We start from the raw sequence: 19,304 nt of genomic DNA on the forward strand, positions 1-19,304 counted from the left end.
GTGCCTTTTTAATGTCAGAAATCGATTTCTTTTAACATTAAACTGAAAACACAAGACTGGAAAGCAACGGTGACAAAATTACAATTAACCCTATGGCATTGTAATAATGATGCATGTAGAGAAATTCCCAATAGCTGAAAAATGCATTTCAGTGATTCATTTGAAATATTTCTTATAATAATTATAATAACAATAAGTATAATAACAATAATAAATATTATTGTTTATTTATTTATTTTATGCCAATTCTGTTAATAACCAACAAAAAATCCACTAGCCGCCCATACGCTACAGAGATTTTCAAGAGGAAGCACTGAGTTTATGGAAATTAACATTAGCATTTTGTTTTATGGCAGGGGAGCAGGGAACAGGATGCTCTGAAGCTCCTACTGGAGTCTCATGCCAGGCTGTGGCAAACTCAACCAGAGGGCTGGGAGCCAAGGTGTCACCATCTGGTGCAGAAATTTGGAGAGATGGCCTTCACCTTCCACATAGTCTAAGAGGGAATTTGCCAACAGTGAATTTTAGTCTGTGACTCTACACCCTAGTATGTATCCTTTATGGGTAGCTTTGGGCATTTGGGAGAAACTGTTCATTTTAGGGTGTATTTTATTGTTGGTGCAAAGAAACTTCGCAACAGTCAAACGTGTTTGCTTGGCCAAGATTTCTATTGTCTCCCCTATCTTTTTAGTATTTATGGTCAGTAAGTGATTGATGAGCTGGATCATTTGTCTGTGGGTACAGTAGTATTTCAGTGGTTCTAACAATAGAACAGTTTTTTTTTCTTGGGTCTGCCAAAGAGTCTTTAATGCTGGTCACCACTTACCTCTCCACAGCCTTTCACACACAATCTTCTGAATTTATGTGTGCTAAGGGACTAGCTACCCATTAAAGATATGACAGTTGGTGTGACACATTGTACAAACAATTGCAAGACAGCAGGCTATCAGTTGTGAGCTGTGAATGACATGTTGTGTTACTGAATGAATATTTGGAATCCCTGAAAAGCACAAGATGCTTGGCGACACAAGCTTTCATGACACAATACAGTACAGCACTTATGTGATACAAAACTGTACAAGCACTAGTGCTACACTTAAAACATGCAAAAATAACTGATGTGATCGGACAAGCAATCATTTGTGAATGTGGTAGGTAGTGGTCACATCACATCTTCATGTTATTATATAGTTATGCCAACCCTTTTGTTCTGTGCTGGTCAATTTCACCATGAATTTTACAGTCACAACTGTAAACAAAATAACAATTAGTTGTCTGACCAAAGCATGTGGAGTTTTCTTTAAAAGCTGTGTTGAGCCAATAGTTTAATTGCAGTTATTGTTCTTCCTATTCCATATGTTGGTTATATAACAAAGGTAGCTAGTTCCCCATTAGTGATATCTCTTTTTGATCTGTCTTGTACTGGATACAGGGTGGCATGTTGCCTTATGGCTGGAATCACATATGCAACCTAACACACACCTACCCACCCGTCTGGTGACTATACATACACCTACTTTCTGCAAACAAACATAGTTCCATTGTAGGTGTATTTGGGTGCTGAACAACCTTCACTCGTATTTTCCATCCATCCATCTATCCATTATCTATACCTGCTTCTCCTGAGCAGGGTCGTGGGGGTGCTGGAGCCTATCCCAGCAGGCATTGGGCAAGAGGCAGGAATATACCCTGGATAGGCTGTCAACCTATCACAGGGCACATTCACTTGTATTTTGTACAGTATAATTAGTACCATCTGGTTTAAGAATAATATTTCCACAATAATGTACAGTATGATTACACACACTCCTTACCATAAATCTAGTTCCAGTTCCAGTATAACATACAAAACCTTTTCCTGATGACATCAATAGCATGGCAGGGGGCATGTCAGTATTACTCTCTGGCACAATGGAATAGCTGTAGTTGTTGTTTTCACACCCATAAGGTTCTCCTAACATTTCATAGATTAATTGTTTAATGTCTGGGTTTGTGTCCTGGCTAAATTCAACATTTATTACAAGTAACACCAATCAAGCGAGTTGGCCATAATTTCCACTCCCGCTGCTGCATTATGAGGTTGATAAATACACAATTCCTCTGCATATTTCTTGGTTATTAGGTGATAATGATTCAATCGATAACTCCGTTTATCTCTTTGATTATTGTAGTGCAATCCACTTCTGTCTTGGGTTCTGTTAATGCCATGAAGGGGGTCTACAGTTGAGGCTAACCAAACCAGACCTCTAGCAAAGGATAGTATGACAATTCCCCATGTCAGTAGCAGAACCGGGTGAATTTGAGCCAACTTGTTTGAACCTGCAGACGTCACTTAAACTGGGAATGGTAGACTATTTGTTCTTAATGTAAATTTATCTGGTTGTATTCCTGCTCTTAGATGTAACCACTTGTGTTTTAATGATGTACATTACAAGGATAGTACATGAAATCTGTTTTCTCTCTGTTTATGTGCAATCCACAAATGACAAATTACTATCGTCACTATCAATGTCACCATCATTGTCGTCACCAAAAATGGTGTTCATCTACACGGTCTGTATAAAGTTACAGAGCATGAAACCACATAATATTGGTCGGAAACGGAATTTGAAAAGGAATTTGGTGTTGCACAGACTTCTAGTTATGCTAGAGAAAACTCTCCTCCCTTCAAAGAGAAAGGGAATTGTTGTGTGGTCATGTAAATTTGCACCTGAAAATAGTGTGTATATAAATGAGGTTGGACAATAAAGAGGTTAATGCTCGTAATAACTAAGAGCTTGTGATTATTCCTATTCAAAACCCTGAATTGCGGCAGTCTCTTTGTGCTATGTAGGCATTAGGCCAAGCCATATTGCTGAAAATTTGCAAAACAGAAATTACAGATAAAAAAGCACTTATCACTCTTAAAATTCTGCAGTTTTACACAAAGTAAAGGCTAGATCAAATGAGCATTGTGAGTACTTCTTTGCATAGTTATGGGGACACTTTTCCTCTGGGTTCTTTCTGCTGTTCATTTGCTGTAATTCAGCAAGAGAACACTTCTGGGAAAAGCAAGGTTACGTTCAATAACTTAATTTCAGTCAAACTCTTTACCATTTATCAACTTTTTCTGTGGTGTCTAGCAAGTGTACTTGATGGATTGACCTGGCAATCTCTGTTATTTGGCTTATTTTTCAACTCTCTGTTATTTAGCTTGCTGTGGATTAATCTCCTGACAAAAATATAATTTTATTCTGCCTTACTAGCATACTAACATTATTATGTACCAGTATGATCTCTGCGGTTGTTGTTTGATATAGCTACTCAGACTAAAACCCTACAGTGTCATTGCACCATCCATTGCATTTACCTCATTATGTCGGGTACTTATTGCTGTAATTTACTCATAGATCTAACTTGACTTTGTTCAGAAATAATATATAATCTTTTCTTGTAAGTGAATTACTGCAAGCCAGGGTTCATCAGCTCTCCAGAGTCCCCATTTATCAATCCACCAGGATTAGGCATATTACAACTCTGAACAATTCAAACATAATTGGACCCACTAAAACTAGACCCACACACACAAACATGTCATTACCATTATTGCTTGAAGAAACAAGTCACTAATCTGTTAGAACAGCTTTTGTCGCTCTGCAATTCAGTCCTCCTTTCAGTGAAGCATCACAGAGCCGTGGATCTTTTTTCAGCTGTGAAAGGTCAAATTCCTTGCCTGAAAGTAAGATTTAATTTTATTTCCAGAGTCTGATATATTAATATTCAACACGTTATGCCACTTTCTGAATTTTTTGGAACAAACATTCAACAAAGTCTCATTTTGTACTTCTGATTAAGATGTCTCTCAGGAACAGCAGCAGTTTAATATTTTAATAAACATACTTTGAAACTAAAGAAATTCCTCAGTATTGCTTCAGCTGCTCTGCAGGGAAGAATCCATCACTCGGCAAACTGTGTTGCAAAGGAAATGACAGAGGAAATACTATTGGAAACCGGCAACATCTTCTCAAGATGTTGCCACTTCAACAAGAAAGCAGATTAGGAAAAAATGCAGCTTAGACAACCAGTGGGCTTCTGCGGTGGTTCGGCTGCTGTTGTTTGTTTTGACTGGGGCTTGTTCCCGTTCCCAAGTCCCCCCCTCCGGAGGCCAAAGTGACCCCCTGACCCTCATCGATGGCAGTCCCTCTGATCTCCCGTCTGCCTCCTGCCTGGGGAGGAAGCATGGACGTGCTCAGTGGGACCGCGGCGCATACGGAGGGGCAGGAGGTGGACTCAGACACAGCTCCCAGCTCGCAGACAGTGCTGCTGTGCTTCCAGAAACCACAATAATGAGGCTTTGTGCAGTTGTGGTGTCCCCACCCCCTCCCATGTTCTGCCTCCCTACTGGCATCTGTTTACCATAACCCAAAACCCAAAAAAACAACAAAAAAAATCAGGAGCTATTTCTGAAGGGATATTTCATCTCCCTTCTCTATTATTCCTTCCTGTCTCCATTTCACTACAGTGGTGTTACAGCAGCACAGGCAGTGAAAGCTAACTGGGCTTGTGTTTGGCAGTTTAACAAGTTGATTTTAGCTGTGAACTGGTATTTCCTTTTATGTACACAGAAGGGATTTGCCCTTCGGTTTGAGATTTCTGAGCATATTCCATGCAAACCATACATATTAAACATAACATTTCTGCAATATGCATCATCAGGAAAACAGTAAATCCATAATGTATGTATGCATGCAAATCCTTGAACAACAAATAGTGACAGCCATTATTTCCAGCAAATATTATATATGGCTGTACTAAAATAGTTGCTGGGTGTTTTGAGGACTTATTGACAATACACCCAGTTAGCTTACAGACTTTATATGTGATGCTATAGATCTTTTTGTTTCAATTTCAACATTGTGCTTTCCCATGTGAAATGTTGTTAGATACAATGTATGACTTGTTTCCTTGCAGATTGCAGTTATATGACAAGCATAAAAACAAAAAACAATGTTCTTTATACCTCTATTAAACAATAAACTGTTTTCTGGGAGGAAGAAACAAAAACAAAACAAAACAAAACAAAAAAACAATTTAAAAAATCATAATTAGGAAAAAACAAGTCACTTGAATTGTCCATGTGACCACATAATGTATGATACACTACTGTTTCATTAGTTCCCCTTATTTAACTCCTAGGAGGAATTTGTGGCTGGAAATGACTAGCTATTAGCTAATTACACTTTTCTGCCAGGACTCTACACCTTCTGGATGAGAAAATTGCCTTTGTATGTATTGAGCATGCACAGCCTGCCACAGTATTTATGGTAGTAATTAGCTCAGAGAGAAAACCCCAAAGCCCTGTGGGTTTGCAAAAAGAGAATGATATTCAACCAAAACAAACCCACAGGGTGTAAAACAAAACTGACTGCAATTATGCTGTAAATAAAGCACACCTCGGCATCTCTTTTCAATGGTCACGGTAGTACATCTAAATATATACATCAGAATTGACTGTAAATAGTTGGATACCCAGATGTATTTTAAATGTGTAACTGGAGGCAACATTTCCATAGCCCTGTATCCTTTGCTAAGGGCGCAGTGCATATGATAGTAATTACAATTTGTAATAATTACTACCATATGCACTGCACCCTTAGCAAAAGATACAGGGCTGTGAAACCGTACAATGACTAAAATAGCAAGCTAAAGTGTATCTTATTTATACAGGGTAGGTTGACTCAGCGTTCATGCTCTTTTACAACAACACCATATCAATGCCCCCCAAGTAGCCTGTATGTCTTCAGATTATAATTTGACCACAACAAAAAAGAAAAATTAAATGAAAAGGGATGGGTAAGAAATATATTTGGAAAAGATGAAGCCAGTGTTCAAAAATAGAGGGGTAAATTTGTATTTGTCACTGAGGGTTACGTCTTATACAGATGGTCAAGGTAAGAGACTGCACAGCTATCCTATGGGTAGAGAGCTAATTGTCCTATTTGGGAAATTTACGAGACGAGGTTTCAAAGTTGATATTATAAAGAATGCTGAAATATAGTGAAAGCTAAACAAAAAGCTACACCTATATAAAGATCATTATGAGTCCTGTAAGGCCACATTCAGATCACACCTGTGCTTCTGTTCTGAGCTATGTTATTGAGCTCCACAGCAGGCCTGCTACAAAACCATATATCAGATTATAATTAGTTTCCTTAAGGAATAGATTACTTGGGGTGTGCAGTATTTCTTGACGGTCTTCTATGAAACATAATGGTTTAGTGGTCTGCAGCTTTGATCTTTGGTTTTGTTTTGTGTTGTTTGAAGTTTGGCATTCCTCTAAATGGCCAGCATTTGTTCTAGAAAAGGAAAACTCCACTGATTTATCCAGACCTCCATAGCTCACTGACCTTCAGACAGATAAGGTGGCTACTTCATCATTTCCTTTCACCTCTCACAACAATAAAATGTGACATATGGGGCCCATGCAAGGGATTACAAATTTCCCATTGGTGATATTTCTCACAGAAAAGGTAAACTGGCCTCAGGGCATAGAGAAATAACACCCTCATAAAATGGATCAGGTAGCAAATGTATGAAAGCATATAAAATGTCTTGGATATGTCTGTGTCTGTTATTGCCAGTTGTATGGAAATCCATGTAGCTCATGATACAAACATGAATATCAAGTGGATCATTTCAAAGATCCATCTTCATTTCCCATCACGAAAAGATCCAAGAGGTTTAGGATTCTTTGGAGGAATTGGCAAAACATAAGAAATCCTGTCTGTCAGATTGAATTATTGCATTTTTATGTGTTTCTGTGGTTATTATCAACAGTATTTCAGAAATCAAATAATAATCCACTTGTTAGAAGACTCATGATACACACATGGATGATATGCCTTCCTCAAGTTACTACTCTTTTTGTAATATTTTTATGTAAGCAGAAAGTTGTCTTTTTATAAACTTAAATATAAATGTCTCTTTTTTGAGAACGTTTTTCCACCCATATTGAAATGCATCACTCAAGTCATCTTTGTGGAACCAAAGCCACAGGTTTGCAGTTTAAATGTGTGCACTCTTCTGATGCACAAACTTGCAGGTCAGTGTGAATATTTTACATCTTACAGACCACATAGTAGGAGCGGACTGGAGGGGAGGTATATATTTCACATATGATGAGCGCTAGCCGCAGTGTTGGGGGAAGGTAAGACTAATCGGAAGGACTCTGGCTGACTGAAATCCACCCAAACCACAGTGGGGAGAGACCAGTTTTATCCGATTGCTGTTGTCATATCTGACAAAACCAAAGCTCAAGTCAGTGACAACAGAGTAGATTCATCTTGTACTGAACACCGACCCAACTCAAAAAGCCCAATACTTTTGCCTATTTTTAAGTTCTGCCTGGAGACACAACAGAAATGGCTCTACATAAAATTACATATACTGTACAGTCCTTTGAAATGTGCTTTCTGCTTTACAAAATGTTGGAATTAAACTTTTCATTTGTTTTTCAATGTTGTTGTTTCTGCCTGCTGTAATTTGTAGTTAATGTTGTATTTCAAAGGAGCTGAAAATATGTACTTACTTTGCAGTTGAGTGTGATGTAAATACTTGGAATGCGGCTCAGTGATATTCAGTTACACTGGCACCTCACATCGGTCCAGTGATTGCAGGCTGTAGGTCCTGCTCCTGAGAATCTGTGTCCTTGGCTTTGAGCGGTATTATGGCTGAGGTGGGTGTAGGTTTACTTCCTTTTGTTTTGTTTTGTTTTTTTCCTAAGAGTTTTAACTGAAACATAAGAGCGCTGAGGAATTACAGCAAAACATGGTTAAACCACCAACATGGTTTTCAGGGTGCTCACCCGGCTGTATTTTTTCCATAGCTCTTAATGCATGAGGCATTCTTCACTGAACGCCACATATAGTTATGGCAATATAGCTCAAACACCCACATGGCCATTGAGAGACTGTCACCCTGCTCTCTCAATCTCTTTCAAGCTCTGTCTCACAGGCACTCATGCAGAGCATACACAACTCATCCCCTGCCCACATCCCAGCTTTGTTGCGAGGAAAAACACGCCAGTGGCATTGCCTAACTGATTCCTCCTGAATCAATTATTAAGAGCAACTGAGTGGGGTGTCTACTCTTCCTGTGAGCATGGGGTCCTTCCTGGTCAAAACAACCAGAGGGTGAGAAGGAAACTACTTGCATCTTATACAAAGAGGTTCCTTTTTTATTAGGGTGTTCAGAGTGGTTCAAAACATCTTTAAAAATTTGACTCACACTAAAGGGAAGCTTGGTTTTGTTCTCTTTCCTTATTTTGTCTAGCTTTGTGAAATGGCATTCATTTGCACTGCAAGATTTTACTCAGAAACACTTATACAGATTGTATTTCATCAGGGTTCCTTAAAGGGCACACATGCTGCAGGATTCAATGCAAATACACTCCAAGGCAATCTATTCAGAATATCTATGTGTCTGACTGCCTAAAGGTATGCAATGGGAATATTATACAATTCACACATTGTGATACACACATCTTGAGGTGTTGCACTGCAATATGGTGAAAATAATAAGATGCTAAATAAAAGAGGAGAGGCTTTACAAAAAAAGATTTATAACTATGTGAAGGAGAGTGTGGAAAGAATACAGGTTTTTAGAAGCTAGGAGATACATTCCAACATTTTATGGGATAGGAGAAAAACAAAAAGACTTTCTGTGGGTAATGATATAATGACAGAGCCCAGAAACTAAGACAGGTTAAGATGGTACCTCAAGAAAAAAATGAGTCATTCCTTGTTCCGTAGGGCACCCCCTGGCGCACACTGATGATAGAGAAACGTTGACTCCACCATCTACCTCCCAGCCCACCACCCCTACCCATCCTATCACCTCTGTCTTGTTTGTAATTCACGTTCAGTTGATGGATTCTCAGAGACTATTTTCCCCCCTTTCCAATCTGCACTACACTCATAATTTTAGCATACATTAACTGCTATTACCACCTATAAATGTATGTCAAAATAAATCATCAGCTCCTGAAACAGCTCCTTCAGTTGTTAATAAAAATGAACAATCAAGGGACTTTGGGTGAGGATAGACAGGAAAAAAGCAATATTACTTGTGATGTTCTCTTAAAGGTTCCGGCGCAGAATTAAATGATACTTAATACCTGCTGGTGAATTGTTCATAACTATATTTTTACACATATAGAAACCACAAACATAGAATAATAGACAGAAAGATGACCCTGAAAAATCAAGGATATTAATCCACTTCATGGTTAAAATAGAAGAAAACATGGACATTATTCAGCTGATAAATACTTTACTGACTTCATTATTCACTTAATTGTATCCTTTTTCAAATGTTTCTGATGCTCTCTAACACGTTTTTTGATGTACACCACTCAGAATGGATTCTTGGCAATGTATATTTCCAGCACAGACATCTTGATTTAGTTGTCTAGCCCAACAGAACATGTGGCGTACTTCAGACAATTGATCTCAGCTGCACAGTGTTGACCTGGAAGAACCCTCTACTGAGAATTCTCTACTATTGATCCAAATAGTAGGGGAACCATACTGCAGTAACAATACTGCATATAAATTCCAAAACCCAAGCAGTAAGCTGTAATACCCATTGCAGCTACCACTATTTCCACCTGCTGCTGCTGCTACTACTATTACTATCACTGCTATTGATGATAATAATAATAATAATAATAATAATAATAATGTTGTAGTTCTATGTAGGGAAATTGCTTTTGAATAAGATAGATGTTTTATTAACATAAAGGGCATTAAATGCCTAAATGCGGACAGGCTAATAAGCTAGGGATGGCAACATTGGCACAATGACAGGGTGGAACTTGAATTGCCTGCAGAGGCAGCAGAGGGGAGACCGAGCCTGTGGCAGGGAGGAAAGAGCTCCTCCTGTTCTGCAATGCAATGCCGATTCCGCCTCATTAGCATGCCTGCAAGGCCTCCACAAAAGAGCAATCGTGGGTTTGCTCGTTAAGGTTCTGAGCTGTAAGAAACGTGAAGGCTTCTCCCTTTCTAATTCAAATGTTCCACCGCTCCTATGTTACAGTAACAGCCCTCAACACAGAGTGTTTCTGTTGGAAACCGGCACCGGGCACAGGAAGCAACTATAGATGGAACAGAGAAGGGGGACATGGAGAGAGCAAGAGAGTGTGTGGGAGGGAGAGAGGTATTAAAAACATTGTGACAATACAGTTAAACTGCAAGAAGAAAATGTGATTGTTATCATATCCTAAGAGATAGAATATGTCATTGTGACATTGACATTGTGCCTAACCAAAAACAGACATAATTTACATCACACCCTTCTGATCGCTGATCACAATAGAAGTGTGCTGCAGTGGCTGGCTTTTCATTGCCTATTGAGTGTCTTGGCTATGCCATAGCTCTTATACCCATTGAACCAAGAAACATTCACGTTTTAAACGTGAATTTGGTGTGTGTGGGGGGGTGGGGGGGTGGGGGGGGTTAAAAAAGAAAATGCTGAAATGTTCTTTTTCACATGAACTTTGCACATACAACAATATTACAACATTGTAACAAGTTTAAATAATGTTTTCATCGCTTCCTACCCTGTTGTACCAACCCAAAGTTGAGTAGTCATGCCCAGCAATTAGTAGCTTTACCACAGAACCAGGATTCCCATGGACAAACCTTGGCACAAAAGGTCAAGAAACACATGATGTCTTTTTTGTGAGCATGGATCTCTTCCTGAGATATCATGTATTACACATTTGAAATCAATTGTGGCTGATTTATCAGTGTTATTCATTAAGAAACTCTCCCTGCTAGTGAAACAGACATGAGTAAAATCATTTCACCCCTAGAATATCAAAAAGGGACAGAATCCATGCTTTCTGTCTTGCCCCTGGGAAACTGCACATCTTTCTTCACTGCCGACAAGACATCTGAGAAATGTGGTTTGACAGAGTAGGTAGAGAAATCTTGTGTCACTGAAAGTCATTGTTGTTCTCAAGATGCTCTTTGGTATACTGAAGGAAGGGAACTGATACCTTTCTTCTGACTCATATCCCACAGTATGTGGACCCCAGCATGTGACCTGAGACAAAGCTGGAAATGTAATACAATGTTTGCCAGTCAAGCAATTTCCTTCTTTATCGATTCCTCAACCCCACTATGCTCCCCTCACAAGCTGACTTGCCTTCATTGCCTCCGCATACTGGTAGGTTCACTGTAGAGAATTGTCTTTAGTGGAAAGTCCAGGAATCAGAAAGTAAAAGCACCGCCATGTGTTTTTTTTTCCACTAATGAACTCTGATTCCACTAATTAGTTCTACCTCATGGCTGAAGAACTGTGCTGATGAGCAAATCCATGTGATTGGAACGAAGTACTGGGAAAGACTTTTACTTTCTAAACTGGATTTTCCACCTCTGGTGGTATGTGGTATACATTCATATTCTCGTGAGAATGGGGTAGTGGAGGCCCTGTGCACCTGAACATACACTCAAGATCCAGGTCACACTCTGCTTAGTCCTTTTCTTTTTAGCCTAGACATACACAGCTGTGACATTTTTTTATTTCTTCTGGACTGTTGATGCTGGGGTTGTGGGGGTGAAGAATATCGAATTAGGCCATACTGGGTGCAAGTTCTTGGGTTAGAGTGTCTTTCCAACCTCAGAATTAGCCCCTTTTGTGTCTACGAAAGCCCTTTGTTGCATGTCCTGGCATTGGTGAGGCGCATGTGTCTGATGGTACAGAGAATAAAACACAGACTTCCTTCCGCAGAGAGTTTCTTTATCTTTGGGTACTGAATTTGAATTTGTCCTTTGTAAAACTGCAGGGGTGCATTGTAAGCGCCTTTTTAGAACATGCTTTTTATCTGTTATCTGTTACTGAACCTGGGGCTCATGTGATTATGTATTTTTATATTCTGAGTTATCAGGGAACAGCTGTTGATATAGTGGGCAAATTGATTTGAGAATTTATTTTCAAACGGCAAAGACAAGGGATCTGGTTGATTGTAAAGTGAATTGCAGCAGATGTTTTATGGTCAAATTCACACCCTATCCAAGTAAGAGTGAAAGCAATAAAATGGCGGCTGTGGAGAGTGTGTGGCCTGATGCCATTTTCCTATTCCCTTAAAATTCAATTAAATCAGAAAATTAAAATGCAATGAAATACACTGGGCAGAAAAGGGGAGACATCAGTTTGCACTTTATCTTAGCCTCGTTGAAATTCAACATTTCCAGCAGAACCGATTGCTCCATGCTGAGCCCTAATGAGGAACAGGCGTAGGTCCATTGACAAATTGATTGGATGTTTATAAAGCTCGATACTTGGCACTTTCCCACCAATCAATATGCTTTATGACTGCTAGCCGGAGCCTGAGGGATCACTGCTGCCGTGGCAACAGTTAGACAAACGTGCAGCTTCTATTTTCAGCTTTCAGATCTCAGAAGTGCGTTCACATTTTCACCTGACACACACATACTCATGCAGGACAACCGGAGAGAAAAGTGCTTGAAACAAGGAGCACCGAACACTCATGCCCTCGAATCAAAGGATGCAATTTTCAGCCCTTGACGGGGGCTGCTTTTAAATCCTGAATAGTTTTTCCCCTTGGGTCTCTTTGTAGTATGAGAAAGAGCATGAATAATTCTGGCATGTGAAAAGTTAAGGGGGGCTGGGTTAAAGGAAGTTTCTCTGGGATGGATTTTTCCCAGGATATTTCTGCAATGTTTAGGTTACAAATGTCAGCCAGAGAGAGACATGCACACACTCTCTTGCAATGTTTCCGCTACTTTTTTTAAATATAATCTTTCATACCAAATAAAATAGGAAATCATCATTCAAATGCTGCAAAGATGATGAAAATGTATGTTTTAACATTAGCATATTTTATATTAACAGACATTGAATTTTATAGTGGACCCCAGAAAGAATAGCTGGTTGCTATTGCATCCGCTAATGTGGATCCATATAATAAACATTAAACTCTTCAACAAATCTTAACAGAAATGATGAGCAGTTTTGTGAGAATAGTGCGATTCTGTTTGATGGCTTAAAAAACAGCAGAAAGCTTTCCCGCCTGCCAAATCCACAGCTGGATGATGTCTCAGCCATCAAGGATGTCTCTCAATTTTTCATGCTGCCCAAGGCCAAGGGTCAGCCATCTCATCCATTATCAATGCTAAAGTGATCAATTATACAACACCAAAAGCGCCCATGCTATCACCAACCTGTTTCAGCCCTTTGGCATGCTTTAGCTGTGTCTGATCCAGACCAATCGGTATCCTCGCTGAAAAAGGAACGGAATAAATGAAAACACAGACACAGCAGTAGCCTACTCTCACAACAGGAACTGACAAAGGCTGCCTTTGCTCCTGTGCCGAACGAGCACTCACATCTATCCTGAAGACTGAGTCACGCACTCCCCTGTTTCTTCCTTCAAGCTCCGTGCTATCCAATCCAGGATGTGCCGCACATCCAAATATTTACATCTGAATTGCATAAATGGTTGCATAGAGTTCAAGTATTTGCAGTGCAGCATACAGAATAATCTTGAAACCCTGAATAGAAGAATGTTATAGATTGCTCCGCATCTTTCTCAGCTGAGCCTACGTTGATGTCACTCATTTTGCTGGCGCATTTATGAAGTCAATCTGAATGCGTAGGAACTCGTACTGTGATTTTGGAAAATGAGCGCACTTGTTTATCTTGAAGCAATGCCAGCTTCATCATAACATAAATGCCTTCTAAAATCTACCTTATAATTGGCAAGAACCTACACTCGGTATTGCAGATCAAATCAATTAGCCGATTTATTGTTATGTACTTATTATATTATTTGAAATATTAAAATTCTATACTGGGAATCGAATCTACAAACTCTTGAGTTAAAAGCCCAGTTCCTTAAGTAGAATGTTGCACTGCTGTGTTGGATTTGAATTTATGCCCATGGTTAACCAGAGAGTATAAGCACAGGGTCAATGCAAGTTTAGCCTGTCAGTATGTTTTATAATCGACAGGCCATCTGCTCCATTCAGCTTTCCAGCACCCTCACTGTACAGTGGCACCACGCTGTGAATTGTTACAGATACCTGTGGATTCCTGATGGCAGAGCTACAGGGAAGCTCTCTCGAGAGTGGATACAGTAGAGTACAGTTTTGAAGAGCATTCACTGACAAAAAGCTCTGGCTGCAAATCATGCTGAACATGCAATTCTGCTTAGCCAGTAAAAAAATTATACTCTTCATGCAACGCCCAGTCATCAAAAATAGCTGAGATTTATGATGTACCATACAGGCACAGATTCATTCTAACAAGTATAGAACTTTGTCCCTGACTTTGACTAAACATTCAAACCGAGTGATACATTTCTTAGGCCTGGCACCTAAGTCATTCAAAATCCATTGATGCATCACTTAGGGATACACTGATCATTCACATCAACTGGGATGAAATGTCCATCCGGCATCAGCCTTTATTAACCTTTGTCCTGTGATATAAGCTTTTTAAAAGCCATGTGGGATTATGTGAATGTTAATTTAAGCAGGCCAGTGGATTTCAAATTCCAAAGGATTCAATTGAATCCAGCAGCTCACATGCAACTACTAGGTAGTCATTTAAGAACATCAAATCCATTAAGAATATGGCAGCTTGTTTAGTGATAATATAATAAAGTGTTAAATTTCCTCAAGAATACCTGCGAATCAATATACTGGATTCTATTATATGGATAATTGAAGCCCTATGTATTTATGGAGACAATAGTATTATATAATATAATAGACAATTATATTTCATTGTGCTTGTTTGATATCTACTTGTTTGCAGTATGCCTGTTGATCGATTATAATAAACTGGCTATTAAGAAACTGGATGCTGGAAGTGAAAATAATTTATATTCTAATGTAAAACCTATTACTTTTCCTTTACTGCATTATTTAATTTGTTTACGATACTTTTTTATATCACTACTTCACTTCTAAACAACATTAAGTACAGCTCCCAGCAACACTGATGACCTGCTTGCATCAAACAAGCGCATTCAAATATGCAGTTTTTTTTTAATTGATAGATATGTTTGGGTAAACAACTAAACTGTACTTTATTAGAAACTCCCCTGCCATGGATACTTTTATTTTATGGTGCAAGAGATTAAAACTAAACAATACTATCAGCACTTCTTATTTAGCAAAACTGAACCAAACTTATTTTATCACTTTAGTTCACTTGCACTAATGTTTAATTTGAAATGTTCAAAGTTAATGTAAAATCATGTAAAAACTGGCACAATATTCATTAGGGGGTGACATTTCATAAGATTTTAATGGGAGGCAGTCAGTCACTTATGCCAGTTGTCCAGGAAGAGCACATTGAAAATTGGGCATAGGCCTATAATGAAACAAGAAAAGAAGAGACAGCAGGCACAGAAAAAAGACTGCAGAATGCCACACTGTGTGTAGCGATATAGGAAGTGGCAGCTAAGAATGGCCAACACAATTTTGAGTCTCAGAGAGACATCGTGGATTTCCTCTTGGTTCAGGTATAATGCATCTCAGTAAGAGTAGACACAGACAGTATTGCAGAATGGGTCTGCCATGGGAACTCAAACCAGCTATATGGAGATTTCTTAACAGCTAATATTGGATCATTCAGTAACCTTTACTGTAACTGTCACTATATGAAATTTGCTGTAGACTTCTGACATGTGAAATAGGAGACTCTGACGATTTTCTTTTCACCGTGGCCTTTAATTAGGATAGCTGGTTGACATGTTTCTGAAATGTAACCTTAAAAGAACTCAGAGTTAGATAATGGTTTACATAAAAAGCCATTTGGGCCTTACTGAACTTGAATAAAATAAGACTTAGACCTAAACCTTTCAAAAAGCTGCTAAGACTCATTAGGGAACTCAATAGTCCTGTTTTCTCTCCATCGAAGAAAATAATAATAAAAACTGAAATCCATCAATTAGAAAGCCATTTCTACAGATCTATTTCTTGATATTTAATGATATTGAATAGACATATTCACCTTCTTTATGGCCTCTACCAGCAGGAACAGTGCGGTCTTCATTCCTTACCCACTCACTTTCTGTCATAGTCCCTGAAATTTTGTGCCTGCTTTTTGGTTTTGTGTCTCCCATCTGTGTAAGGAAGTTAAGAAGACATTATCAACAACATGCATGTCTATTGAATGACAGTGGAGGGTAAACGTTGATTGTCATGTTTTTAAAATGTACCAATTAGATGTTAGCTGTGCAGAACCCCCTTTTTCTGTGCTGCTAAAGTTTGGTCTACCAGCTGGTTGAGAAATCAGTTGACCCCCAAGTAATTGGATGGCAGGAATGTTTGAAACCAACAGCTAGCTGCTTGTAGATCATCTACAGGGTTAGCCAATGTTATAGAATGTCATTGAATGTATGCTGACTTTTAAGGAAAGGGAAAGTAAGGCAAACAGTGGATGTGGAGTGGAGGATCATGTCAGGTGTATAAGGATTGATAGTAGATTGCATTAAGTGGGTACTGTTCATCTTGCTGCACCATAGGCCATGTATACTTTGAGTGTTAATCAAGCAGGAATTAGGGCCAGGAATCAATCTACTCATTGTAGATTTAACGCTTCTCTGCTCCAGAATGGACAACCCTTTTATTACATGTGTAATATTGGATTGTTGACTAAAATAGTGAAGAGTCAGCATCCAAGGACTAGAATAGAATGAATTTAAGACATGCCTGAGTGGTCCCTTATTCAACACTCCTCCTCCCTGAAACAAACAAGCTATTCGTGGTGACAGAATTTGCTTTCCTTGATGTAGTTGCCTTTTTTTCAGAGAAGGATTAAATTGATATAGGAGAGACATTACTAGATAAAACTATCAATGTTCTGAAAGCAGGGACGTCTTCAGTAAAAGTTCTTTCGCACAAATGTTTTAACATAATATCACCACAATGAGCAGTCTTTCATACAGTATTAAGGCTGCTAAAATAGCTCAAATATAGGAAAAGTGCATTGACACACAAAACTGTGTCATTGCTAAATGTGCATGCAAAGTTGTTCTCAAGATTTTAGGTACAATATTTTTGCCCAGACTGATTCACCCAGATCAGATGGGTATCATTAAAGATACAACATAGCAGAAAACTTTGTTGGACAAGTGTATTTGATATGGAAGGAAAGGAATGGCATATAGCCCACTCTGGCTCTCTTGATGCAGAGAAAGCGTCTGACAATGGAGTGGGAGGAGTTGTTTTTTTTGAAGAGGTTTGGATTGCACTCCTCTTATATCAAATGGGTGAAATTGCTGTATTTTTTCTGTGGTGCATCAATGTTGACAAGTGGGAAAAATACCTTTCCACTTCCTCCTACGCAGAGGGCTAAGACAATGATGTTTGTGGCACCTTGCTATATCTACTGAGTCAGAAAACATTATTGCCTCAGGAGTTATGCCAAACACTTTAAATATATGAAGTGCATACTTTATTAGTTGTGCATTTGGAATTTCAAATGCACAACCTGTCCTGCACATCCACCTTAAAACCAGCCTGGGGAACAGTTCAGCGGACAGTACAGTAAAAAGATATATTCATCAAGGAACACTTATATGTATGTACACTATCAATACACATATAAACCTCTTAACTTAATCGCATCTGTGGGGCCTGAGACACCCAGCTCGCTAGCTGCCCACACCCCCAGATGAAGTCAAGGGGTGAACACACTTTTAATCAAACACACCCATCAGTCCCAACAAAGTTGTATCCCACACATATCCATGCAAGATGCATGTGTACATTCATGAACATTAAACCACAGCCTCGCAAACACACGTATATTCTTGTACACATTGTAAAACAGATAATTATAGTCTCCTAGTTAAAAAGGGTGGCACATGTGACGAATCAACTTGTATATCCAGCTGGGGAAAAAAAGCATGTTTTAATTTTTACTGATTTAAAGAAGTGTCTTGAATGACAAAAACATGTTGCAGTGAAAATATGTTTTTACTTATTTTATTTTTACTGAATGTAGTGTAGGTTTCAGCATTGTAGAATATATGGTTCTTGAGATTAACTAGAGTCTCATGTCCCCTACAAGGAACAAAAATTAATTGCAGAGACTTAGGAGGATATCAGCACTGCAGGCTACTTTACAGTCTGCTGCACAAGTGATTTTCTGCCATTGAAGGGTAAATATGGCTACTTCATGACGATACATTTCATTGTCAGCTGGTTAAAAAATAACAATAAATTGGCTAAACAATTCACATCACAATGCCTACCTACACGATGTGTCATAGGGTCTCCACTCAATTAGCATCAATGGACTGGCAATACAGGAGCACAAATATAAGATTCTAATTGATTTTCTCCATAGCTCGAGAAGATGGCACATGAATATAGATAAAAAGCAAATGCCAGATAGTTTGCCTTACATTAATGTTAGAGTAACACAGTGTGAAATCTCCAGGATAGCAAATCCATATTTATGACTTGAAAACGGAAGTGATCTTTTTTTAGACTGATAATTTGTCAGACTCATCTTCAATCTGAAGGCCCAGTAGGGAGGAGGCTGAGAGGGAAAATTTCCGTTCAGTGGCTGCTGTGTGCTGCTATCTGTCTGATTGTGTCACAGACAGACTTGGAGAACATCTGGAAAAGTGTATGTCCATGTGTGTTGGGGGGGGGGGGGTGTCTGGTGTGGAAATTTATTGATGATTTCATTTCATGACATGTTTTCTTTAGCCATGTACACTGATCTCAAACATTCTCCCAATCTGTATGTGACAAAGTAGTAGAGTCATATAACATATGTAATGACTCCAAAGTTATTTGCATCCAGCCTCTGCCTTTTTCCATGCGGATAGTTTGTTAGTTTAGGGAAAATAAATGCTTGATGCACCACTGAGAAAATAATGTCAGCTCAGAAATATTTAAAAACAAAACTGCAAGAGTTCACAATGTTAATGATGTCACAGACACCTGTATTGATATGTAAATGGTGACTGCTGAACATATAAAATGATCATGGATAAATGATTATTATTATTATTGTTATTATTTTATTATTATTATATTATATAAATTATATAAAATATAATTATTTTTATTAGTGTGGTTGCCTTTGGATGTAACCCTATCACTAACCCTAACCCTAACCCCAGCTGTAACCCTAACCCTAACCCTAGCCCTAACCCTTGCTGTAACCCTAACCCTAACCCTAGCTGTAACCCTAACCTTAACCATAACCCTAGCTGTAACCTTAACCCTAACCCTAACTGTAACCCTATCCCTAACCCTAGCTGTAACCCT

This window comes from Anguilla rostrata, chromosome 12 (genome assembly GCF_018555375.3).
Source record: "Anguilla rostrata isolate EN2019 chromosome 12, ASM1855537v3, whole genome shotgun sequence".
In the NCBI taxonomy this organism is placed as follows: Eukaryota; Metazoa; Chordata; class Actinopteri; order Anguilliformes; family Anguillidae; genus Anguilla; species Anguilla rostrata.